This window comes from Pygoscelis adeliae, unplaced genomic scaffold (assembly GCF_000699105.1).
Source record: "Pygoscelis adeliae isolate BGI_AS28 unplaced genomic scaffold, ASM69910v1 Scaffold121, whole genome shotgun sequence".
Lineage (NCBI taxonomy): Eukaryota > Metazoa > Chordata > Aves > Sphenisciformes > Spheniscidae > Pygoscelis > Pygoscelis adeliae.
Genome location: NW_008824359.1, coordinates 8,857,616 through 8,867,754, shown reverse-complemented (window position 1 = coordinate 8,867,754; position 10,139 = coordinate 8,857,616). Strand labels below are relative to the sequence as shown.

The window sequence follows — 10,139 nt, the reverse complement described above, 5'->3', positions numbered from 1 at the left end:
GGACTTCGGTTAGCAAAAGGTATTTTATTTTGTTTCTATATGTTTAGCTGCTGAGATCGGGCAGTTGTTTGCAGCAGAAGCGTGTCTGAGAGAGGATTTGAGCTAGGGAAAAAGCTGGATGAAAAATCATTGTGAGTTACTGGGCTTAAGGCTGGAACTGGTGGGTGGAGCTCGTGGTGTGTCATGCAACAGGTCAGACTGGATGGCTTGCAGTGGTCCTCTTTGACCTTGGCACTTACGGAACAATGTAGTTGATTATTTTATTTTATTTTTTGTGGGAAATGGTCAAATGCATGTGACTTGAGAGCTACCAGTTGCCAGGTGTTGTAGTGGAAATGTTTTCTGTGAAGGGAGCTGAGAACGCCTGCAAGCTGACTTTGAGCTGATGGAGCGCAGAGCTGGTGACCCACATCTCATCCCATTTAGCTACAAAGGATTTGAGATATCCCTTCTCCAGGTTGTCTTGTTTAGAGAGAGGTGTCAATAGCAGTGTTTGTAACGCATCCTGATCATTTACCACTGCGGTTCTACCGCTGTAGATTGTACTGGCTATAACAAAGCCGAGGATCCTCATCTTCAGGTAATGAGCCAGGGTTTGGTGGAGTGAAGGTAACTCAGCAAGTCATCGGCAGGGCTGACAACCAAGAGCATCTCTCACGTCTTTCTTCTGGACCTGGCTGTCCCCATGTGTGTGCTGCCCTTGTAAACCAAAGAATCAAATTCGGGTAGAGCAGGCTCGAAGTTCATTTTCGTGGTGCTCCTGCAACAGAAGGGGCTCAGGACCAGGAGTCTAGGTCATCAGAACTTTGCTTGGGGAATTTTGGCCAGTTTGCTTTTTATTACAGATGCCCTGCGCTCCCTTTGTGAGTCTCTGCTGTGCTGAGGAATATGCAGGAGACCAGGATGTGCCTCATTGCTCTGGGCATCATAGCACCCAAGGAGGTATCCTTTGCCTTGGGCCTAATCCTGTGCCTGTCTCCTCAGCAAGTGTCCTCCAGCCTTCAGTACTCCCCATTGTCAAGCCCATGGGGGCATTCAGACAGAAGGCCGACTACTTAAGAATCTCGCATCTGTTTGGAGACGGACTGGAAGGAGAGTTTTTAGGCAGTGTGCTAATAGGCAGCCTCTCTTGCACAATGCCTCTAGGTGATGGGTAATATGTTTCTTAAGTACATGTGGTTTTGTTTGTGTTTTTATATTAAACAGGAGAAGAAGCCTTGAGATCAACATTGGGAGAAAGAAGAAGAGTAGTGAAGGAGTCGATGTGTGATGCAGGACAGGTCTGAGCCAAGGTGCAGAAGGTAAAGCACAAACAAACCCTGCAGTGTCAGTCTACTCCACGCTGGGCATTAGATTGCTTCTTCCCTTGCTGTATTTCAACAGTCTACCAAAACATCTCTGCACTCTTATAGCAACACTCTCCCTTCTCCCCATAGTCAAGTTAAAGTAACAGCGAGATGAAGAAAGCTTGTAAAAGCTGGGCAGCACCAGTACAGTCTCACCCATGGAATCTTAATCAAGCCCCTTACATATTTTTTTGGCCATCAACTCTTTTTTTAATCATCTATTATTTGCTGAACGTTTTAGCCAAATTCAGTTGGCAGAACTGCAGGCAAAGAAGCAGCATTTCACAATGTCCTGATTTCAGCCGTTTAAATTCTGATTTTGAAAGCAGTGTTGAATGTCACTTACGGTCTGAGCTCGCCGGCTCAGCGTCTGGGTGCCTCGGGATCCGAATCCCTGCACACAGCTCAGCAGGGGCAGTTGGGCTCTGAAACTGCTTGCACAATCTGAAAATTTTTCTTCTTTAGCATCATTCATTGGGCAGATTCTTGTCCCAAAACGCTTTGTAACCAAGGTAGGTTCACTGTGTGAGGATTAGTCCACAGGCTGCTGATGCACAGCTATTGCGGGGCTGTGTGACTGACTGGGAACCATGGGCAATCTCACTGCAGAGGCTAGAGATTGCTGCCAGCAGCACATTTCTCCTTCTCCAGTTTTCCTCTCACTCCTGTAATGAAGCCAGAGGATGAGATTTTGTGCCCTGCACTGAGCTCCTTCAGGCAAACTCCAGAGTATTGTCAAAACTGCTGATGAATTTGGGCTTGAGCAAAGGTGTCAAGCATGAGGCAAAGTGGCTGGAGCATGGAGTCACTTCTGCCTCTGCCAGGGAGCAGCGTTTTCTGGCAGAGGGACGCAAGGGCACCAAGAGGCAGTTGCATCCTATGCAAAGCTACTCTGGCAGCCTGAGTTTTTGAGTGGAAGTAGCACATGGATTGTTACTGGGAGCTGCCACAGTTATTCAGGTTGGGATTTGGCTGCCAGATCTAACTCCTGCTCTTAGGAGAAGTTGGATGAAATGTAATGGCCCGTGATACAGCAAGAAGCAGACTAGGTGCTCTCAAGGTCCCTTTTGGCCTTGAACTCTGCTAATCTGTGAAAAAATCACAGCTGCATCTCTAATAACACATGACCAGTTCAAGCCCCTGTTTTGACTTGCTGTCAAAAGATTTCTCCAGGAGCGCTGTGTCCTTCTGTGTCATGTTTGGAGCATCTGCTCCGTATATACTTGGGTTGAACCGCTTCCAGCAGACTTAGCAACTGTGCTGGTGATTTCCTCCAGGAAATCCAACCATGCAGGATAGTGTTTAGCTTGTGGGATTGTGGCAATCAAGCCATAATGGCACTCTGAAGTTGCCCCCCCCCCTTTTTTTTTTTTATAATTTGCCCCCCCCCCCTTTTTTTTTTTTTATTATTTTTAACCTGTTAGCTGTCTCCCCATCCCCAACCACATATCTGTACATCTAGGGTTTTTTTTTCTGCCTTGTTCAAGTGAAAGAGTAAATCCTTTTTAATTTATTCTGGAGCAGCCCTTGAGCTCAGCTCCTGTGAGAGCCTGCTGACTTTGAGTTCAAAAAAATCTCACGTCTTTGAGGCCAGGCTATGGTCTTCCATCTTGCCTCAAAGTTAAACTGAAAGAGAAAATTCTTTTTTTTCTTAAAAAGAGAGAAAGAGAGAAAATAAGCATGCTGTGTAAGGGAATCGGGTCTTACCTGCGGCAGAAGAGAATGCCAATGTGCAGAATTTCAGGTTAAAATCAGGTTGTTTAGTGAAGGCTTTATTTTCAAGCACCTAGCATGTTGTTTAGTAAGTGTTTCGTAGAGATAAATACTTCCTTTTAAAGCAGTGCTGTTGGCTGGCTGGGATCCAGCCTGTGATCCTACATTAAAGCATTTTTCGGTGTTTAAACCGCTACATTTCCGTGGTGGCTAAAAATGGTAGTTCTGATCCCTAATTTCCTGCAGATCTGCTGATAACAAGGTCTGGCTCAGGCCGAGTTTTGCATCGCTAACTCCTGAGTTCGATCTTTATGTCTGCGCTGAATTTCACTGCAGGCAGGAGCGTTGGTCACTGGCATAATTGCCTGGTTGTTTTCAGGAACAAACACTGAAAGATAGGCCAGGGACATCGCAGGTCAACATTAGGCGTAACTTCTGCCTCAGTCTCGGCGTTTTCTTTTCATTGCTGTCCAACTCAAGGTGTTTGGAGGTAGAAGCGAAGCTGCTCGAACGTGGGCTCTAGCACACATGCCGAGCAAGAAAGACTTGCCTTTAAATGTGGATTTCTAATGCTTAACTTCTAACGTCATCCTGTGGAGCAATATTAAATGTGTCCAACAGTTGTTGTGCGTATCAAATGACCGTCTTGACATTCCAGAGGGGTTGGGTGTGGTTGATACCTTAAAATGCCTGTTATGCTGGACACTATAGTGATGAATATGAAGTATTAAGCCCTATACCAAAGATGAGCTATGCACCTTGAAAGGAAGGAAGGAGGTGCAGGCAGCTATCTGGCGCATATATAAAAAAAAGTGCAAAATAAATATGTAAGAGCTATTATATGCTAGCTCTCTTCCATAGGGCCCTGCTTAGGGCCCAAATTTATGCAGTTGTTGCTACAGCTGTGTGTTTGGAAGGGCAGAGGTAATAGATGGAAGACCTTTAATATATGGGGACCTTCCTTTTAAAAAACAGCTCTTCTGAGCAAGGTGACCTTGGCTCTGCTTCTAAGTTGGGAAACCAGCAATGCGGTGGGAAGGAGATGCTGATCAGCGCAGTGAAGGCTCGGTCGGATGCCAGCAGAAGATAGAGCATTGGTTGGGTTGGTCTGGAGTTTTAACTGTAAGCGGGGTTGTCAGGGCTGCCACGTAAAACTGTGGGTGCTCTCCCAAACTTGCATGTATTGAATATATACCTGTGAGGTGTGTATCTTTTTTTTTTTTTTTTTTTTAAAAAGCTCCAATGTTGGTGCGGCATACTGGGGGAGAAAAACAGCTTTCTTACCTGCCTCCAAGGTACACAATGATTTGCTGGCAGCGTAAATGACAGCTCAGCTAGCCCTTACAGGCATGGGGAAAGTTTCATGTGATATTTTGCAAGCCCTTCTTAGCAAACTCTTCATTTTCAGAAACCCTTCCTTTCAAAGTTTTATAGTTCATGGAACATGTGCGTGAGAACACCTTGGTGTTTATACCTGTCTTTTGGGTATTGAGAAAGCCAGCTGAAACTACAGTTATTTTCTGGCATGTCTGCGTACAGTAAATCCACACAGCTCAGGTTACGATACAAGGATAGGTAATTGACTCTTCTTTTGTTCTGTTACCACTTCTCCTGCTCTTTCTTCAGCAGAGAAAAACCACACTTTGACCTTCTCCCGCAAACCTGTGTTCTAAGCCAGCAATAAAGTAGGAAATTTTTTTTTTCCCCAAATCTAATTTGAAACATGATGACTGGACCATTCTTAAACAGCTTCCAACTTAACAATAAAGAAACTTCGCAGAGTGCTTGGCAGGAGCCTCTGTACATAATTTAGATCATAATCAGATGCATTAACACATTTTATATGGATCTCATGGGGTCCAAGAAGACGAGGTGTGCTGAGTAATTTCTTTCCAGATTCCTTTACCTGATTGTTTATTACTCTTGGGGACTTCATTTGTGGTCCAAATGTCACCAGCAGAATCCTGCTGCTTCATGTGCCTGCATTTAGAGTAGCTAGTAGCAAGGCTTCAAATAACCTGATTGGTGTGTTATTGTCAGTCTTTCCATCTGTGTATGTCAAAGGGAGGATGGAAAGTACATGGGGAGGGAGCGAGGCAAGAGGAACAAAAGCAAGGACTCAATTCTGCAAATTGCTGAGCTTCCCCTGTGCCGACAGCTCAGTGGGAGGGAAGGTGCCGAGAGTGCTCGACGAGTAGTGTGTTTCCAGCTGAGTACAATCATGAGCTCTGCTTCTAGAGAACTGCACGGGGGAAGCGCTCCCTCCCCACCTTTTCATTTTAGCTGTTAAACATAAGCAGCTCTAATTTTATAAAGCTTTTGAAAGCTTTTCGGCACTCTGTGCAAAGAAACGATTGTATATCATTCACATTGCTTCATTGTTTTGTCATGAATCCACCCATGCCAAAAGCATCCTTGTTGTGAAATCTCTCCTTTGACAGAAAATTCTGTTGCTGCTTTGGTAAAGGATGTTTTGGATTTCTTTCTGCTCTGCTGGTTTGTATTATCCCCTCAAAAGGTGGGCAGTGAAGTTCCCTGTCACTTCAATGTCTCCTTTATACATGCTGAAGTAATAACCTTTGCCATGTGTTTCATGGGTATTTATTTGTTATTAAATGCTGTGAACTAGTGTAACATCAGGATTCCCAAGCCTTCCCCAGCTGTGGGTTGTTGAGGCCAGGCTCTGCTCTGAGATGCACAGCTCAGGGTTGGGAGCCTGGTCACTGGGGCACAAGGAAACGCTCCTGGGCACCGGGACTCGCTTGCCCAGGGTGTAACCCACCAGCAGCGGCCTCGGCCGGCTACCATTGACCCACATGATCCCCGGCCGTGGGCCAGAAGTCGGCACAACTAGGAACCGAACCCACAAGGCAGGTTGGATGTAGCCACTGTGTTCAGGAAGGTGAGAAAGTTTAAGAGCACGAAAGTGGCTGGATCACACCAGCTGGACTTGGGGCCAGAGAACGGGTGGATGTACTGGCATAGCCTCGGGGCCACGGCAGCCCGTACCGAAAACAGAGCCCCTCTTTCCCCTTCTTCCTGTGATACTGAAACTGAAAACAACCGCTGACTGGAAGGCCACGGTGTTTTTACTGGCATGCAGCGACGGAGTGCTGTGGCACGGTGCTTTGGGTGCTGTGCACAACCTACAGGCAAACTGCGCCAACTAAAGCCCTTGTGTCTAAAACAGGTTTGAGTGCAGAAGATCCTTTGGAGGCCAAAAGAGAAACACCGATTTCTGTTTGCCTCTTGCTTTTTATTTTTTTCCTTAATAATTGTTTATCAACAACATCTTCCCAGGCAATGATGAAACTCAGCATCCCAGACTAGCTGAGATCGTAAAGTGACTTTTACAACAGAACATAATGACGATGAAGAAATGAGTATCCTTAAAAATCAGAGGTGGTTGGGTTGTTGACTTTCCGTTTTCACGTACTGAGCTAGTCCCTGTGTGTCACCCCTGTAACACCAGTGCGTTGTGCTGTTGAAATGTTGACGGGGAGAAAGGAGAGGGTGAAGAGCTGAGTCACCCGGTGCCTTTCCCACAGACACCTGCCTTTCCCTGGGTTTTCCAGCTACGTACTGAGGAATGTCATTACTTGCAGGATATCCTGCCCCAAGGTATAAAAGTTATGGTTGTTGGGCTCTCCTGAACAAACCCTTTCCCCTCCATCTCCTGCTTATTTTGAATCATGAGAGCATCAGAGCAGGCTGATAGAAGCTCCGAAGGGTTTGTACAGCAGGGTGGGCAGGCGTACACGAGAGAGAGAAAATATCCCCAGTCCCTTTGCTATTTATAGCCAGCTCACGAAGAGTTTCCTTGCTTCCAGTGCCCAAATTACCAGCTGTGACTGATGTATTCTCCTTACGCAGCATGTACAGCGACCGACTTGTCTTGACAAGCGTGGGGGGTTATCGGTTCAGGTGACGAAGTCAGCGCAGTGGCACGCTGAGCAGCACCGCTCTGTTTGCACTGTGGTTTGGCTGGGGCACGGACACACTTGCTTGGTTGGGCTGTGGAAGGGGGTCTGGGCTTGCCAGGGCGGTGAAGGAAAAGGAGTGTTTTGTTTCCTATTTGCTTAAGATCTGCTTGGGCTGGACTTCAGAATTTTTGATGTTCAACCTGTCTTTGTACCAAAACACTGCGACTGTTCAAACAACTGCTCAGCTGAAACTATTGGATTACCTCTCGCTAAAGCATTAGTTGATTTGGCTTGCTCTTTTGTCAAGCCTCGGAAGATAATAGCTTGCTTTAGCCTTTTGTCTCTGGATAGCATGAAAGAAGCAGCTGTCCGGAGGGGATCTGCTGCTACCTTCTAACTTCTGTGAGTTAGAAGCACCATGGGTTATCTGCATGGCATAGGATCCATACAGCCTTCACCTGCCTTCTCCTTTATATCCTGCATGTATTGCTTAGCTGGGTAAGAATTTTGTTTGCTGAAGACCTTCCAGGTGCTGATCTGTTCCTGCTAGATCACAGCTGCTGTGTTCTCTTACTGCATAGTCTGGGTAACCCCTTACAGCTCAGGCCTCATATCTGAGAAGAAAAAAAAAAAAGGTGGTGAAACTCTTCCAGGGATCCTGTCCGTGTGGTTATATGCTGAAATGTACGGGGGAAAGTTTTGCTTTTGTGCTGTGTGGTTTGCTTGTGTGGCCTGGCAGGTCCTTCTCATGTATGGGGAGGAGAGAACTGCCGCTGAGCAGGGGAACTGAGGAATTTAAGTTCTCTTTTGCCTAATTTCAGGTGAATATCATCTGCTATTTGGTGGATGCTGTTTAAGTGTCACAAGGAGGGGCAGAGATATAAATAAGGCAGAATGGGAAAGATGGAACACTTAAACTCTTCTGATGGTTGGAAATGGGAAGAAAGTGCATTTGTTTTTTCTTTTTTTTTAATCAGGCAGTAGGATGCTGGGTGTTGTCTATGTGTGTGACTGCCCTCCACTGGTTGATATTAGAATGACCTCCCTATGTCAGAGACTTTTTTTTTGCCAAGATCAATGTGTTTCTTCAGATTGACTTCAAAGAGAGTCAGGAGCATTTTAGATGCAGGGATGGGTTGTTGAGAACTGGTCAGTGCGACTGCTCGCTCTTCATCTGCAAAGCCACCCTCGGCAAGAGGCAACTTCTGAGGTGGTGAAGCAGGAGGAGTTGCTCAGCGCAGAGGGATGCACAGAAGCCAGCTCTGTCACTAAACGTGGCCAAGGTTTGCAGAGGGGTGCAGGTGCTTGCAGCGGGGTAGCCAGGGCTTGGAGAGGCTGCAAAACACATGCTGCTGCAAGATGTGGCTCTGAGCAATCCGTCATCAAGGCGTGGTCACCCCACGGGGCATATCGCACCTCGAAATAGGCAGCACGCCCCTTGCCTCCTGGTCCGTACAGTGGAGTAGGCTTGAGTTATGGTCAGGCTGAGAATTATGCGACAGTCTTAATTACAAAATCATTTGCTGACCTCCAGTTTTATGAAAATAATCTAAAAGTGAGTTTATCAGCAGTTAAATGGCTGTTACAATGGAGAAGCAGAGGCTTAGAGGTTTTAAGGGAACTGCATCCAGCACTTGTGATTACCACTCTGGTATGTTATACCATGTCCTTGAAGGTTGCTGATATTCACTACGTTAGGTAATCCTGGTCAGCAAAACCAGTGACTTGTGGTTTTTGTTTTTTTTCCTTCTGGATCAGAACCAGCAAAGTCAGGAAGATAGCTGTGTGCCTTACAAGACCATATTAAGGGTGAAAACTTTGCTCTGCACTTGAAACCCTTTCAAAATGTGTATACTAGGAACTATAGATTTTTGTCTTCTATGGATTTTGGCAAGACAGCTGTTAGAGTAAGCTGAAAGGAAAACGAACCTGAGAGGAGCTTTCGATTTTGGTAAAACTCAATAGTTACACTCTCCAGTAACAACAGAAGACATTTCTAAAAAAAAAAAGATCCCAAACCTGGTAACACCTAGAATCCAAAGACAGCATCTAATCCATTCTTTTTTTTGTCCCACTAAAGCAACCAGACAGGATCCAGTCTGGGATGTGCATGCCTTGTGTATCTCTCTGCGTGTTGAATACATGAAAGGATTTGGGGAAATGATTATGTAGTGGTTGAGCAGAGAGATGGGAGCAGAGGAATCCTTAAAAGGATGTCTCTTAAAATGTCTTTTAACATCAGCCCAACCCATTTAATCTCACAGTGTTGCTCTCATGAATGTTTATCACCTCCTACAGCTATTAAGTCTTATGATGTCACTAAAGCATCTTGAATTTTAATGTGGAAGTGGTATATGTGTCTTGATTGAATAGATTTATTCCTCTATCAAGATGTAAACATTAGAGAAGAGGAAGCACAGTGTGCTGGGAGACTTTCCCCTGTCACCAGGTCATCAGTTCAATGAAGAGCTTATAGAATCATAGAATCGGTTAGGTTGGAAAAGACCTCTGAGATCATAGAGTCCAACCACTAACCTAACACTGCCAAGTCCACCACTAAACCATGTCCCTAAGTGCTACGTCTACACGTCTTTTAAACACCTCCAGGGATGGTGACTCAACCACGTCCGTGGGCAGCCTGTTCCAATGCTTGACAACCCTTTTGGTGAAGAAGTTTTTCCTAATATCCAACCTAAACCTCCCCTGGCACAACTTGGGGCTGTTTCCTCTTGTCCTATTGCTTGTTCCTTGGGAGAAGAGACCGACCCCCACCTTGCTGCAACCTCCTTTCAGGTAGTTGTAGAGCGCGATAAGGTCTCCCCTCAGCCTCCTTTTCTCCAGGCTAAACAACCCCAGTTCCCTCAGCCGCTCCTCATCAGACTTGTTCTCCAGACCCTTCACCAGCTTCGTTGCCCTTCTTTGGATGCGCTTCAGCACCTCAATGTCCTTCTTGTAGTGAGGGGCCCAAAACTGAACACAGTATTTGAGGTCAACACTCCCGCCCAACTTGGTGTCGTCTGCAAACTGACTGAGGGTGCACTCGATCCCCTTGTCCAGACCATTAATAAAGATTTTAACAGGACTGGCTCCAATACTGAGCCCTGGGGAACACCGCTTGTGACCGGCCACCAATTGGATTGAACTCCATTTACCCCAA

At 46.0% G+C, this 10,139-nt stretch overlaps 1 protein-coding gene across 3 annotated transcripts in view; it reads left to right on the top strand.

Moving 5' to 3' along the window:
* The window catches only part of EXTL3 (exostosin-like glycosyltransferase 3), a 114,472-nt gene that overhangs the window by 53,243 nt on the left and 51,090 nt on the right, over positions 1 to 10,139 (top strand). For 2 of the 3 annotated variants that reach the window (XM_009319716.1, XM_009319719.1), the window contains exon 3: positions 1,207 to 1,301. The exons of the other annotated variant lie outside the window; for it this stretch is intronic. The gene's annotated coding sequence lies outside the window, so the exon portion shown is untranslated. The remainder of the gene's footprint in view (positions 1 to 1,206; positions 1,302 to 10,139) is intronic. 3 annotated transcript variants of the gene reach the window in all.